A 15,205-nucleotide genomic window follows, 5' to 3' on the forward strand; every position below is an offset into this window, starting at 1 on the left:
AGGCTCAATACATCAAGGATACGTAAACGTTCGGATAGTCATTTTAGGGGTTGAAAAGGTACCCGAAGTAAGTTTTGTTTGGAAACTTTAGGATGTTTTATTTTTTAAGATTTTGATTTAAGCGTGTTATTTTTTAATCAAGACATAACTTTATTTTGAATATAAATATAATTCTAATAAATATAAGGACAAAAACTAATTGTAAAGTCGTCAAACTTTAGATGGTCATAACTTTGCGCTCGGACGTCCGTTTTACGCGTTTTGTTTTTTTAACTTGTATTTTTTCGAGATCTATGCGGACAAACAGCCACAAGGCGGTTTAGCCGAACCGATTTTTAAAAAAACACCTTTTATCCAATTCAATTTCAATTTTCCCTTAAATTGGCGTGAAATTTTCAGTTTTATTTTCTTATAAGATGATGATACGCAATAGATTTCAACGTAAAAATCTCGGGGTAATGTAGCTGTGAATGTCAATTTCACTTCTAGGGTTTCAATTTTTGAAAATAAAGCTGACTAATTTTCTCAACACATAAAGTTGACTAAACTAACCTTACAGTCAAACACTAAGTTTTATCAAACAAAATTTACTTCGGGCACCTTTTCAACCCCTAAAATGACGATCTGAACGTCTACGTATCCTTGATGTATTGGGCCTACATTATTGTACGCAGAAAAAAATATCAGGTTCTATATAAAATATTGACGTTTCGGAGTCTTGACACACGACTAATCATTGGTCAAAGTATGGAAAAAACACTAAGTTTTTTCAAACAAAACTTACTTCGGATACCTTTTCAACCCCTAAAATGACGATCCGAACGTCTACGTATCCTTGATGTATTGGGCCTACATTATTGTACGCAGAAAAAAATATCAGGTTCTATATAAAATATTGACGTTTCGGAATCTTGACACACGACTAATAATTGGTCAAAGTATGGAAAATAACACTAAGTGTTGCAAAAAATAAAGTTGGCCAATTTTTTTTTTTGTACTGTTTATATAATGCAGTATTTTACTGCGTTATACAAAAAAAAAAAAAAATTGGTACTTCTATAACGCAGTATTTTACTGCGTTATAGAAGTACCAAAAAAAAAAAAAAAAAAATCTATAACGCAGTAAAATACTGCGCTATAGCACTTAACGGCTCCGTCTCCGTTAGTGCTATAGCGCAGTATTTTACTGTGCTATGGATACTTTGGTAATTTTTTTTTGTTGGATATTTTGGTTCAAAATATTTTTTTTTTTGGGCATTTTAGTTCCGGACTCTGAATTTTTGAGTCCGCCTTCCTTTGTATTGTGTCTTCTTTAACGAAAGCACTCAGGGGCAAGGACAATCGATATATCTAATTTTCAAACTGAATTAAAGTATTAATTTTACTAATTTATTTATAAATTCTTCCAGATAAAAATTAAAAAGCTCTAAAAACACCTATCATTAAACTACATAAAAAGTATTATGCATAATACTATAATATATGGTTTAAATATTCTTCGTATTCAAAGAACGAATTGTTTTACTCGTCAAATTGCTATAGTACAGAATATATTGAGATGGAAAGAGTACTATATTTAGAATTTTCTCAAAATCATAACAGTTTTTTTTGTAAATTTCATCGTGACGTGAAGGTTTTAGTATTATTTACCAACATATTATATGTTACCTAGGAGTGTACATGGATCGGGTTGGTTCGGATTTTTTAAAGACCAAACCAAATCAATTGCATCGGATTTTTAAATCTATACACCAAACCAAACCAACAAAAGTCGGGTTTTTCAACCTCGGGTTTTCTCGTTTTTTTCGGGTTGCTCGGGTTTTTCGGGTTTTTTCCGGTAAAGTCTTCATACTAAAAATATAACTTGTACTTCAAATATTTCTTTAGTCCTAGTAAGATACGACTATCTAATTAAGATATTTATTAAGAAAATAACACAAAACGTGCTGAGAGATGACATTGTACTAAAATATTCAACGAAAAAAATTAATGTAATTGCATAAAATAAAATGTTCATAATCTAAAAGTACTAAGTCATGCTACAATAAATACAATTAATTTATAAGGCATGTAGAAAATGATCATAATCTTAGGGGTCGTTTGGTTCAAAAACAAATTACGCTGGGATAAGTTATGCTGGGATTAATTACGTTGGGATAAGTTATGCTGGGATTAGTTATTCTGGAGTTATTTTTTATTAACTGTTTGGTATGTTGGACTAAAAGTATTATACATTGAATAATTTCTAAAAAGAAGAGGTTTCTTCCTTATCCCGGGATAACTTATCATGGGATAACTTATTCCACCCTGTGGCAGGTATAAGTTATCCCAGCACTATTTTTACTCCTGGGATAACTTATCCCATGATTACTAACCAAACGAGGGATAAGAAATTGCTAAAATTCTTATCCCAGAACTATTTATGTTTATCCTTCGTACCAACAACCCCTTAAAGTACTACGTCATGCTAAAATAAGTATGACTAATAAGTATTAATTACATGACTAGATATTAAAAAAAAAAAAAAAAGTTATGTATTTTCACTTTCTAAACTAATATAAAACTAAAGAATAGATATCAAAATTATTGTCATTCCAGTGTTAGATATGAATTTCTTCTGTTAGCATTAGTATTGATTTGATTTTTGTTGAGTTTTATTTGAGTTACTAATATCATTGAGCTATAAAACTTATTAAACCATTCAAAATTCTAATTCGAAACTTGAAATAATATGTTAAAAGACAAAAAACTATGAAAAAGTTAAAGAAACATTTATAAATTACTATAAATAAATATTTCTATTTATAAAATATGTTTGAAATTTTATAAATGTAATGTCGGGTTGGTTTGATTCGGTTTGACTTTTTTTTAGCTAAAACCAAACCAAACCAATAGTGTTCGGGTTTTTCTTTTTAAAACCAAACCAAGTCAAACCAAACCACTAGTCGGGTTTTTTTCTCGGTTTGGTTCGGATTATCGGTTTGGTGCGGTTTGTCGGTTTGCTTTGTACACCCCTAATGTTACCTCTTTAAGTGACTTAAAGCGTGAACAAATTTCTTACCATTTTTTAACTTCTATAATGTTAAGAAATATTAGGGGTGTTCATAATCCGGTATAATTGAAAATTTCAATCGATAATAACAATTTTTTAATATTTGAAAACGCTCTACCATTACTATATTGAATCAATTTTGTATGATTCAGTAATTTTAAGTTTGATTTTGGTTCGCGCGTGCTTACTAAATGAATCAAAATTGTCTAGTTTTGATCGAAAATGACATGCGCGTTTGAGTAATTTGTATTGCATATGACTATATATATAATTACGTATTTAGTATTGAGTAGTAAAGGCAAGAACCTTTCCGTCTAAAGGATTTTAGGGCTTCTATTAGTTTATATGAAATTAGTCAAATTTTTGTCATATAATTAAGTATTTTGGTATAGTAAGACACTTGGGTAAACTTTCTATAAATATCGAATACCTTACCGAATACTAAATTTATAAAAATTCTTATCAAATATCAAAATCGAACTGTCAATTTTTTTTATTTTAATAGAATAATTCAGTATTTGAAAAAGTATGCATACCCCTATGAAATGTAGCAAATTTATATCACTATTAACGCTCGCCCCTTAGTTTTTGAATTGAAAGAAAGGACAAAATAGGAAAAGTATGGGTGTGTTTGATATGCAGATAATATTTTCCAAATTTTGTATATTTGATTGATTAAAATATTTTGGAAAAATATGTTCTTTAGAAAATTAAGTTTCTTAACATCCAAAAAAACAACTTTCATATTGAGAGTAGGAAAAACAAATTTCATAAGTTATATTTTACATTGATTCTCTCTTCTCAAACCCACCCCTCAGTCCTCACTCGTGCCCTCACATACACCGCCCCTAACCCACCAACCCTCACCACCCTCTCCCAATCACATCAACCTCATTGTGTTTGTCTAGATTATATATAAATGCTCTTAGAATAATATTTTTTACTTACTTTCCAAATACCAAAAGTCACTTACTTCAAAATGTGCACTTTTGATCCTTCCACCTGTGATTTGTGAATTCCCACAAATGTGACAAATCATTATATGTTAAATCATGTAAGTACTGATATGTTATGGTAAGTTGGTATCGTCTGCTCCAAAGTTTGAGGGTACATCTGAAATAGTCTGAATATAGCATATTTCTTGTATATAACTAGGCCATCTTGGTTTGTCAAATACGATACAATGAGTCAATTATCCTCCCAAAACTACCTAATCTCATTTAGAATTTTCCCAGAGTCCATCACAATATTCACTTGCTTCGTTGCTTCGAATCACCATTAGTTGAAGGTTGATCTTGCCATGATGCTTGCCATTGCTTGTCATAAAATGTAGCTTCATCGGCTAGCTTCTTCAAGTTGTCAAAATCTGTCCTTTTCCTAAACAAAATTACACCAGCAACTGTTGCCAAGAGAGCAGTTTTACACAAAAAATTCCCCATTTGGCCTACCACGTCAAGACCCGTTAGAACATCCACTAGGTAGGCCATGAAAAATCCCACCATTGCAGCTCTTCCTGCAAAGTCACAAACTTAGTAATAAATAATGTTCCTTCCGTCCCAATTTATTAACTTATTTTCTTATTAGTCTCTTTTGGGAAAACAGTTCTATATTTCCATAGCTTACTGAGTTCTTAATAATTATTTATACATTTCAAGTGGATTTCCAAACACAAATACAAAATTTGAGCCTAAACTACTGGGTTCTTCCGAACAATTGTTCGCAAAGCTATAGCTCTGCCTCTGTTTGGGAATATCAAACTATAGATTTCTCATTTTACTCTTGATGATAAGTTTTTATAGCCACACAAATATTATGACATATTTTACACCATAAGTTTCAAAAGTTCTTTTTTGAAATTAATTAACTCCCTGACGGATTAAACTATGTCACATAAATTGAGAAGGAGTGCAATCTTTTGTTTACTTTTCCTAGATAAATTTTATCTCAAATAAGTTTCTATGATTTTTTAAGATTATAAATACAAACCATTTAGTAGCTCAGCTTCAGGGAGGTGAGAGTGCATCATCCAAGCCCACCATGGTATGACAGAACTTCTAAAGACCACAGGTTCTTGATTTGTTGCTGCTTCTGGAAACAGTTCAAGAAATTTCCTCCTCTTTGCTTCTGCAACATCATTAACGAACAAATTAATTCACTTTAAAAAAATCTTTGAGCTTTAGTAATTGAAAGATTTGTTCTTTTTGTTTACCTGCTACTATGACACTATCCCAGTCCATTTTGCCATTTTTCACAAACATATTGAGATCCCAGGTCCCATTTTTCCATCGCTCGTCCGAAAACCTTAGATCTTGAGACTCTGATGAACCTGTACCATCTTGTTTTGTGGGCTTTGCATTATCATCAATCCGCAAATTAGATCTGTCTTTGCTTTCAACAACATTTAAATGTTTTTGCCCTTCAACTTTTGGAGTCATAACGTTTGTAATCTTCATGGACTTGGCGTGATGAGGCCATTGTTTCTTGTTGAAGTGATGGGAGGTGCAAGGTGCGTGTGTAAATGAAGTAATGGTAAAAGCAGCCATGATTGTAAGTAATCTTTGGTTTGGCTCAAATTATTCTTCTCCTCTTCAATGAGATGGTGATAAGATAAGTGGCACAAAGGCCCATGCTGAAATAAATAAAGCTTATCCACTTCGGCAACTTTTTTCTGCAATATCATAGGCATGGAAGCCCATATTTTCCTGACAATATCTGCTTCCACTTTTGGTGACTTTTTTAAGAATATAATGAGAGCAGGGAATAGACTACATGTTATATTCATTTTTTGGGGCATTGAATCCCAATGATTTTGGAGTAAAAATTTGGAAACCTGCTGCTTTTAGCATGTATGTCCAAACAATTACGGCATATTTGATTGCACCAGATAGGATATTATCAAAGGTAGTGTGTACTCCCTTTGTTACAATTTTGTCAGCACGACATTTAAGAAAGAGTGGAGACTTTTAAGACTTATGGTCGTAAACGTATCATAACATTTGTATGACTATAAGACTTTGAAGTTTAAAGTTATTTGTTTCCAAATTATAGAAATGTGCTGTTGTTTTTTAAACGGATTAATAAGAAAATACCTTCAAACAAATTAAAACAGATGGGATATTTCAAAACTGCTACTCCTATGATATAAGAGTAAAGATAAACCAATGCAATAATAGACATTCAACATGCCCTTAGCATAAGTTACACCATAACAGGCAATCCTCATGCTAAAAAAATGAGATAAAGGACGGTTAAGCACCTGAACTAATAAGAATGGTGACAGGGGCCAACTTGCTCCAAGTTGTCAAATGAAATACACATAAATCCGAAGCTATTGACCGCTCATTTTTTTCTTTATCTGATAAATGTCTCAAGTATACATTTCAGTTTGTAGAGCATTCTATGATTCGTACTTGAAAGGAAGACGGTGCCAATAATATGCTGCAGGATGTGTACATTGTGCTGTGAATAAAGTGCAATTATGCCTCCCAAACTCTTAATTGTGAGGTGCGTGCAACACGGTTCACCCCAATGTGGGCGCACCCATCCTAAGATTGCAATTGTGTGAATGACACATGCTCTTGAGATTATGGAAGGCTTGTCAGGTATTTCTTATGCTCCCTATTAACCTTCTCTTCATCCCACATAAATCTTGAATATTCCGCATATGAAAGAAGAAATGAGAACAAAAACTCCAAACTGTCATAACATCTCTTCTTTTTTTATATATAAAAATAGAACAGAGACTAAGTACACGACTCTGCACGAGTTAAAGCGAGACTTAGAGTTTGAGAAAATTGAATATGCCTCCATTTACACAGCCTTACTCTTCACTCCAACCAAACTCTAGAGGCCAAAGTGTAGAAAAACAAGCAACCTATATACCTAGAACCATCTGATCTACAAGATTTTACACTCGTCTAAAGTTGTCGGTGAACTAAGTAACTATATATTAATATTTTCTCGACAAAAGTGTGGCCTAGTGATTAATGAAGCGAGAGAAAAGAACTATGAGGTATCAGGTTCAAATCTTAGTAGAGAGAAAAACAATAGGTGATTTCTTCCCATCTGTCTACGCTTTGGTGGAGAAAGTTAGCTGGTACCTGTTATTAGTGGGAGGTAGCAGGCAGGGGCGAATCCAGGTATAAAAAATGGGTCACGTGAACACATGGTCGGTCACCCGACTAAAATCGGTATATTATGTATATAATCCGTAAAATATATCTAACATTAACTAAAGGAACACATGCTCAAACTAGACCGCATGGAGCACCGGCTAAGTGCTACCTTTAATCTCTTAAGGTTGTGGGATTGAACCCTACTAAATGTACTTTTGTGTCCTTTTTTAAAAAAAAAAAAAATCTAAGGTGAACTCGTACTCTTGAAATCCTGGATTTTCCTCTAGTAGCAGGTATCCCATGGAATTAGTCGAGGTGCGTGCAAGCTGGCCCAAAGACAGGCTTGATGAAGATGCAAGATTTCCAATTAACTATACTATTGCATCTCCCAATGTATTTTTGCATAAAATACTCATGAATCCTTCATGATGCTCTATGTTGTAATGACAAAAGTATCTGGGAGGCATAATTATCAAAAGTTAACTGAACCCATTCAAAATAACTGACAGTCACACCACCAGCATTGGCATAGATGTCCGGAAGTATTACTACTCCTTTCTTTGATAAAATCTGCAGAAGGCAATTGTGTGTGAAACTATAATCATGCTAGTCCAAATACTTAAAGTCCCAAAAAAAAGGTGATACCTCATCGGCATCTGGATGAGTAGGAAGGTTTGCTGCTTCTATAATGAATTTGGCCCATGACGTTATCAACATTTTCGCTTCAAACAAAAAGATCAGAACATACAAGGACAAGTAAGATGCTATAATTAGGTACATTTAGTTCACAAAAGGGCTAAGTAATAACGGCAGAATATGAAAGAAACTAAACCAGCAACTTCTTTTTCCCATTATCTCATAAAAAAGGGAGAAGTTTTTATTTGCTGCAGCATATGCCCAAACAATTTTGGAACAGAGAGAAAAAACTTAGGTTTTGCCAATTGTAACAAAAGGTAACATAAAATCCAAGTAAATGCTTGTACAATCAGTTAGTGGAAGCATATTTTAGTATAGAATCTACTGCATATGTAATCATTAATGTGATATGTATATTGCAGCATCATTTCAACATTGTTTCTTGACAAGAGTGACCAATTGCTGATATTTACTTCTTCATTCTCTCGATACAAAAGCAGAAACCAAGAATTAAACTATAAATTTCAGAGCAAGATAAAAGCTGAACCAGTTTAAAACTCCTCCCAAAGCACAAGGGATGAGAACATCACATTCATGTGTTAGCAATTCATCAGAATTACAGCTGCACCAGTGAAATCGATGAGCTTTCCTGTTTTATCTTTATGACTAAGCAAAGCCGGTATATTGAGTCCATTGGGCTTCTTGATGGCTCCAGTTACGTCACTCACTGCAATTACCTTTCCACCTCTCTCATGAATAAGCTTTCCTGCCCACGCTTCTACATTTTCAAATCCTAAGGAATCTAAATACATAGTTATGACCAAATATTGTGGAATAGCCTGGCGTGGAATGTGCTAGGACTAATCGAATTGCATAATAATCTGAATTGCAAAAGTCAAATCCTTAACATGCTTCCCATATTCAGCAAGCAAAGCTTCTGTAGCATAGACAACACCACGGCCCGTTGCAGCTTCTCTATCCAATGACCCTCCAAGATAAATGTTCAAGAGACAAGAAGAATATTACTGCCTTGTATATTATTCTCTATGTGCAAAGCACTTTATATACAATGGATAGACCAAGATTAACTCCTGAATTATAGGAGTATATTGCTGTACATGACAAGCTAATATACAGTTGTAAATAACCACTAATATACAGCTAGTTATGCACTAATAAAGGAAACAAAATCAGCACAATATTCTACATATCAGTCATGCTTCAATACAAGATCCTAAACAAAATGTGGCAAGCGATGATTCATAAATAGCCTGTTTCAGTTCTAGTCATATATATATATATGGGAGAAGTCTAAACTTACAATTGGTTTTCCAGTCACAATTGCAGGTGAGTGAGCATGAAATTTGGAATACTCATCCAAAATCCAGGCCATAGTCTGTTACATCAAGCATCATATAGACTTTTATTTGCATCTTATTCTAAAGCTCCAAAACGAAGAATATTTTGACAAACTTGCAAATAAAATGTGTTGGTGCCCAAATCAGGTGCAGGCGCATCAATATTAATTCAATGAGATCATGAATGTTCTGTGTGAAAACATGAGTAAGTCGCTCTAACTTGCTCACGCTTAAATATTTTGGGGTACAACCAATTCCACCTTTAGCTCCCCCATATGGAATGTCGGCTACAGAGGTCTTCCAGGTCATCAGTTGAGCAAGGGCAACCTTGTAAATTTTTTATATCATCTCAGTATAGAATAAAGACTGTTATAAGTTGGCTAGTACAACCATGAAGATTAAGGAGCCGTTTAGACATGATTTGAAACCACGAGATAGAAATCAAAACATGCAATTTGAATTTCTTAAGTTATATTTTTTCGTATAGACAGAAAAACTCCACAAGTTGTGAAAAACTATCAAAACTTTTCTAATTCTTATACAATCTTATCAAATGAGCAAGTCATAGTTCATAACAAAATTAATACGCTACTAGAAGACCTTTCTAAAAAATACAACATCAATTGATTAAACTTTAGTTCAATAAAAATGAAATTTTAACATGAATAGTAATGTAATTACTTTTTTTTTGTATAATCCTCCCACATGGTATGAACATAAATAACGTTTGGTAGAAGTTAATGAGGTAGGAAATGGTTGGTGGTAGTAATTGTTAAAAATATCTACCAATTTTTTTATTTTATTTTTTACAAAATATAAACTTGTGGGTCAAATTTTACATTTAAAAATTTTGAAATCATGATTTGAAATCCCAAATCATGTCTTTTTGGCTGATTTGGGATTTCATCTCATGAGATAAAATCGCATGTCCAAATGTTGATTTCATCTCATGACTTGAAATCATGACATGAAATCACATGTCCAAACGCCTACTAAATGTATATATAAGTACCACCGATTTGCGTTTCATATTGAAATGCAAGAGACTTGCTTGATTGATGGTGGAGGACTTGCATCACATGAGGTTATTGATATCATGAATTTTTTAAAGCAAATGCCTATATGCATATTTGTAAATCTTATCAAAACTAGAATTCGAATAAATGATTAGTTCTAACTGCATTTGGTTTCACTAAAACCTAGCATCAATAACCAAACTATCTAGAAATCTTGATCTTCATAAGTCGAGATGGAAAGGTTATCACCTACTGAAACACATGTACGCAAGAATTCACCTTCCCCTCAAAAACCAACATCCAGAGTAGTATGGCTAAGATTCTCTTTGAACATGAACCAATATCATGCAAGAAAAGAAATTACACAATGGTAGACAAAAACTCCTCTTAAAATTGCCCTTAGATGAAGTCCCAAAGAGGTTCAAACCCCAAATATGAAATGTTTTACTATGCCCAGGTCATTCCCTATGCGAACGCAGGCCCCAAGTGCGGCCGTAGCCCCTTTTGGTCCAGGCCTCTTGCGGGAATGCATGCCTTATTGAGCGATTGCAGTGCCTCTTGTGCCAGGACCCTATGCGATCGCGGGGTTTGTTTGTGCGATCACGATGCCTCACTTGCAACAACCCAATGCGATTGCCGCAGTCATGCCCATGATCGTGATATACATTTCCCTGCTGCACTAGAAAAAAAATCTATGGTATGTTCATTTCACGTTTTTGGTGCTCAAAACTCACTCGAACCCTTCGGAATGCAAAACAAACATGTGACCACCAGTGGCGGAGGCAGGAAATCCATTAAGGGGGTTCAAAAAAAAAAGTAAGCATGCTAGTGTTGGCAAGTGAGCGGGTCGGATCAAATTTCAACTCAATCAGGCATTTGAGATTAAGTTCGGTATTTTCAAAGTTTGATTTTGGTAATTGAAAGTAGATACCAAATACCAAACTTCTTAGTTTGGTCCGACATCGGTAAATCAAACTCAGTGTTTGTTAATTTGATGCAGGAGGTTTTCTCTTTAAAACAATGTAGAATAGAAGATATTACCTTAATTAAAATGGCTTTAGCTAATATCCCTCGTAGACAGTAAATTTGAGCAACATCAAGTGTTGTTGACTCGAAATGAATCCACCTATTAACAATGACCTTAACTGTATTATCAGGAGAAGACACAATTTTCTCTCCTTGATCGGCATCTGACGGATCCGCTTTAGTATTATCTTCCTCGCCATTGTCTTCATCAGTATCTTGGTAATCACTTTCACCATTATCATTGTCTTCATTTCCAGGAGCCACAATAATCTCTGTTGCCAGCAACAACAGTGGGAGAGGCCTAATGACACTACAATTCCTTATATGCAAACCTCCATCACCATGAGTTATCTCATCATATACAATTAATGGTCGATCAAAGATTTTTTTTGAATGAAAGCTAAAAGTTAGTAGAATAAGGGTGTAATCGAACTTTATCACCACCTACAGTTTCTACAACAACCCTCTTACCACCTTTTAGAGGCGGGAGCAGTCTTCCAGCCATGAAGTACAAACTAGCAACAAGAACAATATGTAATATGCCTCAATCCTGTGCGTTAAGTGTTAGCATGAAAATGATAAAAACACAGTAATTAATGTGGTTAGGATCGATGTGATCCTAGTCTACGAAGAACGGCCGGCACTTTTATTAATATCAAGGGAGAAAGTAAGTTACAAGATTGAATACTCTTAGATTCTATGTTCTGTCCTTAATAAATCCTGGCTAGCATGTATTTATACTACTAGATCTAATCCTTTCCTAGAAATGATCTAAATCCTGATCACACTCGAAAACCAATAAAGAAAAAACAAGTTTTTCTTTTATTTCTTTCCTCTTTTGAGTAGGAATTGACTTGAATATCTTCTCAACTTCACAATCTCCACCTTGAGATGAATTTCGAGCTTCCATATGAAAGTCATTCAGTCCAATGTCTCTAAGCCTACGTGAGCTAACTCCGTTTAGGAAATAAGAGACATTAACCGAAACCGTGTACATACTAGTAGCTCTACCTTGCCCTGCCGTTCTCCATCCTGATGTATCAGTTGATGCGATCTCTTGCCAAATTCATACAATGACTGAACTTGACAAGAGGAACCACCTTGGTCAACATATCTGATGTGTTGTCCTTTGTGTTAACCTTCAAGACCTTAACTGTGTCTTGTTCAACAACATCACGAATAAAATGGAATCTAATATCAATGTATTTGGTGCAATCATGAAATCTCTGATTTTTTATCAAGTGAATAGCACTCTGGCTATCACATTTTAGAGTTGGTTCATGTTGAACCCTACTCAATTCTGACACCAAACCTTTCAACCATATAGCCTCTTTTACTGTTTCTGCTGCTGCCATATATTCAGCTTCTGTTGTGGACAAAACAACTATAGACTGGAGAATTTTCTTCCAACTTATGACACTACCTGCAAGAGTAAAGATATAGCCCGTTGTTGATCTCCTTTTATCAAGATCACCTGCAAAATCATATCCACATAACTAAGGACCGAGAAACGTTCATTTCTCATCCTATAAAAAGTTAGACCAACATTCGAAGAACTTTTAAGATATCTCAATATCCACTTAATTCCTTCCTAATGTGTCTTACCCGGATTAGACATGAATCGAATTACCACACTCACTGCTTGAGCAATATCAGGCCGAGTGCAAACCATAACATACATAATGCTACCAACTGCACTAGAATAAGGAACTTTTGACACGTACTCCACCTCTTCCTTTGATTGTGGTGCCATTAAAGAAGAAAGTCTGAACTGTTGTGCTAACGGTAGAGTAACGGGTTTACATTTATTTATACCAAACCTCTGAACTACCTTCTCAATATACTTTTTCTGTGAGAGATGTACCTCACTATTCTTCCTGTGAATCTCCTTTCTAAGGATTTCATGTCAAACTCCTTACTTAGCAGTTTCTTCAGATCATTTATCTCTGTCATACTATTAGCAACAATAAGCATATCATCAACATATAATAGTAAATAAATATTTAAATTACCAGATACCGTCATGTGATATACGCAGCTATCAAATGCACTTCTCAAGAAACCTTTAGTAATCATGAACGCATCAAATCTCTTGTACCACTATCGTGGTAATTGTTTCAAACCATATAAAGATTTCTTCAATTAACAAACCTGGTCTTCTGTTCCTTCAATAAGGAAACCCTCGGGCTGATTCGTGAAGATCACCTCTTCAAGTTCACCATGTAAGAATGCAGTCTTGACATCAAGCTGATGAAGCTTCAAGTCATAATAGGCAACCACAACTAGTAATAAACGAATTAAGCTACGCTTCGTGACTGGTGAAAAAATCTCATTGTAGTCGATTCCCTCCTTCTGACAAAATCCCTTAGCAACCAATCTCGCTTTGTATCTAGCATCTTCTACACTCAGAATGCCATCCTTTTTTCTGAAGATCCATTTGCAACCAATAATTTTCTTCCCCTTTGGTAGACTCACCAAATCCCATGTCTGGTTCTTGTGCAGAGACTCCATATCTTCGATCATGGCTAAACTCCATTGATCAGCTTTACCACACATAGTATCCCATTCTGTATAGCTTCATGGTTCACCTTCAGGTACTACTATGTGAGCTTTTTCATTATCTGGCTCCTCCTGAGTCACTCGATCCTCTTGCTAGGTGAGTTTCACATTTTCCTCTACCGTTTCGGTTGTAAGAACTTTTTGTCCTGTAAACTCAATGGAAGTGTTTCCAGGATCAAGCATAGAGGCCTCATCAAAAGTAACATCTTTACTGATTACAAACTTAAGAGGATCTAAACTCCATATTCTATAGCCTTTTACCTCTATAGCATATCCCATAAATAAAAAAATTTGAGCTCTAGGTTCTAGTTTTCCATCACTTACATGATAATATGTGGGACATCTAAAGATTCTTAAGTACGAGTAATCAGACGGTTTACCTGACCATACCTTATTTGGAGTTTTGAAGTCAATCGCCAACGTTAGAGAACGATTAACAACATAACAAGTGGTATTTACTGCTTTTGCCCAGAACTCCTTGGGCACCTTGGCATTAGAGAGCATACATCGTGCTTTCTCAAGGAGAGTGTGGTTCATCCTTTCAGCTACTCCATTTTGTTGTGATGTATGCCTAACAGTTCTATGTCTCCATACACCATGAATCTTGCAGAAATTATCAAACTCTTTATTGCAAAACTCCAAGTCATTATCTGTTCGAAGACACTTAATCTTTCTGTCACACTGATTTTCAATTAATGTTTTCTAGTTTTTGAAATTCTCAAAGACATCACTTTTAGCCTTTAAGAAGTATACCCAAACCTTGCGTGAAACATCATCAATGAAAGTAAGAAGATACCTCTTTCCACCCTTGGATGGAACCTGAGATGGACCCCATAAATCTGAATGAATGTAGTTAAGTACCTCTTCGGTTTTGTGCTTGCCCGTACTAAAGCTGATTCGTTTATGCTTTCCAAGGACACAATGCTCACAAAAATCAAGTGTACTAATCTTTTCACCTTCCAAAAGGTTTCAGTTGCTCAAACCTACCAACCCCCTCTCACTCATTCTCAAAGTGACCCTTTTGATGACAACCCCAATATTTAGCATCCTTCCCACTCACCTTTTTCCTAGACTTTGACCTAGCTACTGATTTGCCTCTCCCTCTTTGGCTCGAGCGAACTCTAACCATCAAACCCTCACCATGGTCCTCTCTCTCACCATTGTTGATATGGTTTCTTAATTCATCCGAATTCAATGCATGTCTTACCATCTGTAATGTGACCACCTCCTTACTATACATCATTGAATTAACTACGCCTTTGTACGTCGGTGATAATGAAAACAGTAGAGTGCACGCTAGTTCTTCATCTCGCACTTTAATATCAGCATGAGTAAGATCCATAGTCAATTTATTAAAAGTATCAAGATGATCCTGTAAAGTTGTACATGTCTTTATCTTGAAGGTGTGTAAACGCTGCCTTAACAACATTATAGTTGTTACGG

At 34.8% G+C, this 15,205-nt stretch overlaps 2 pseudogenes; both read right to left on the reverse strand.

Annotated features, from left to right (window-relative positions):
* Window positions 1–4,171: 4,171 nt before the first annotated feature.
* On the reverse strand, window positions 4,172–5,811 carry LOC132610030 (light-harvesting complex-like protein 3 isotype 2, chloroplastic; annotated as a pseudogene).
* Window positions 5,812–6,496: 685 nt separating this feature from the next.
* On the reverse strand, window positions 6,497–12,234 carry LOC132611842 (glutamate dehydrogenase A-like; annotated as a pseudogene).
* Window positions 12,235–15,205: the final 2,971 nt, after the last annotated feature.

This window comes from Lycium barbarum, chromosome 9, assembly GCF_019175385.1.
Source record: "Lycium barbarum isolate Lr01 chromosome 9, ASM1917538v2, whole genome shotgun sequence".
Taxonomy (NCBI): domain Eukaryota; kingdom Viridiplantae; phylum Streptophyta; class Magnoliopsida; order Solanales; family Solanaceae; genus Lycium; species Lycium barbarum.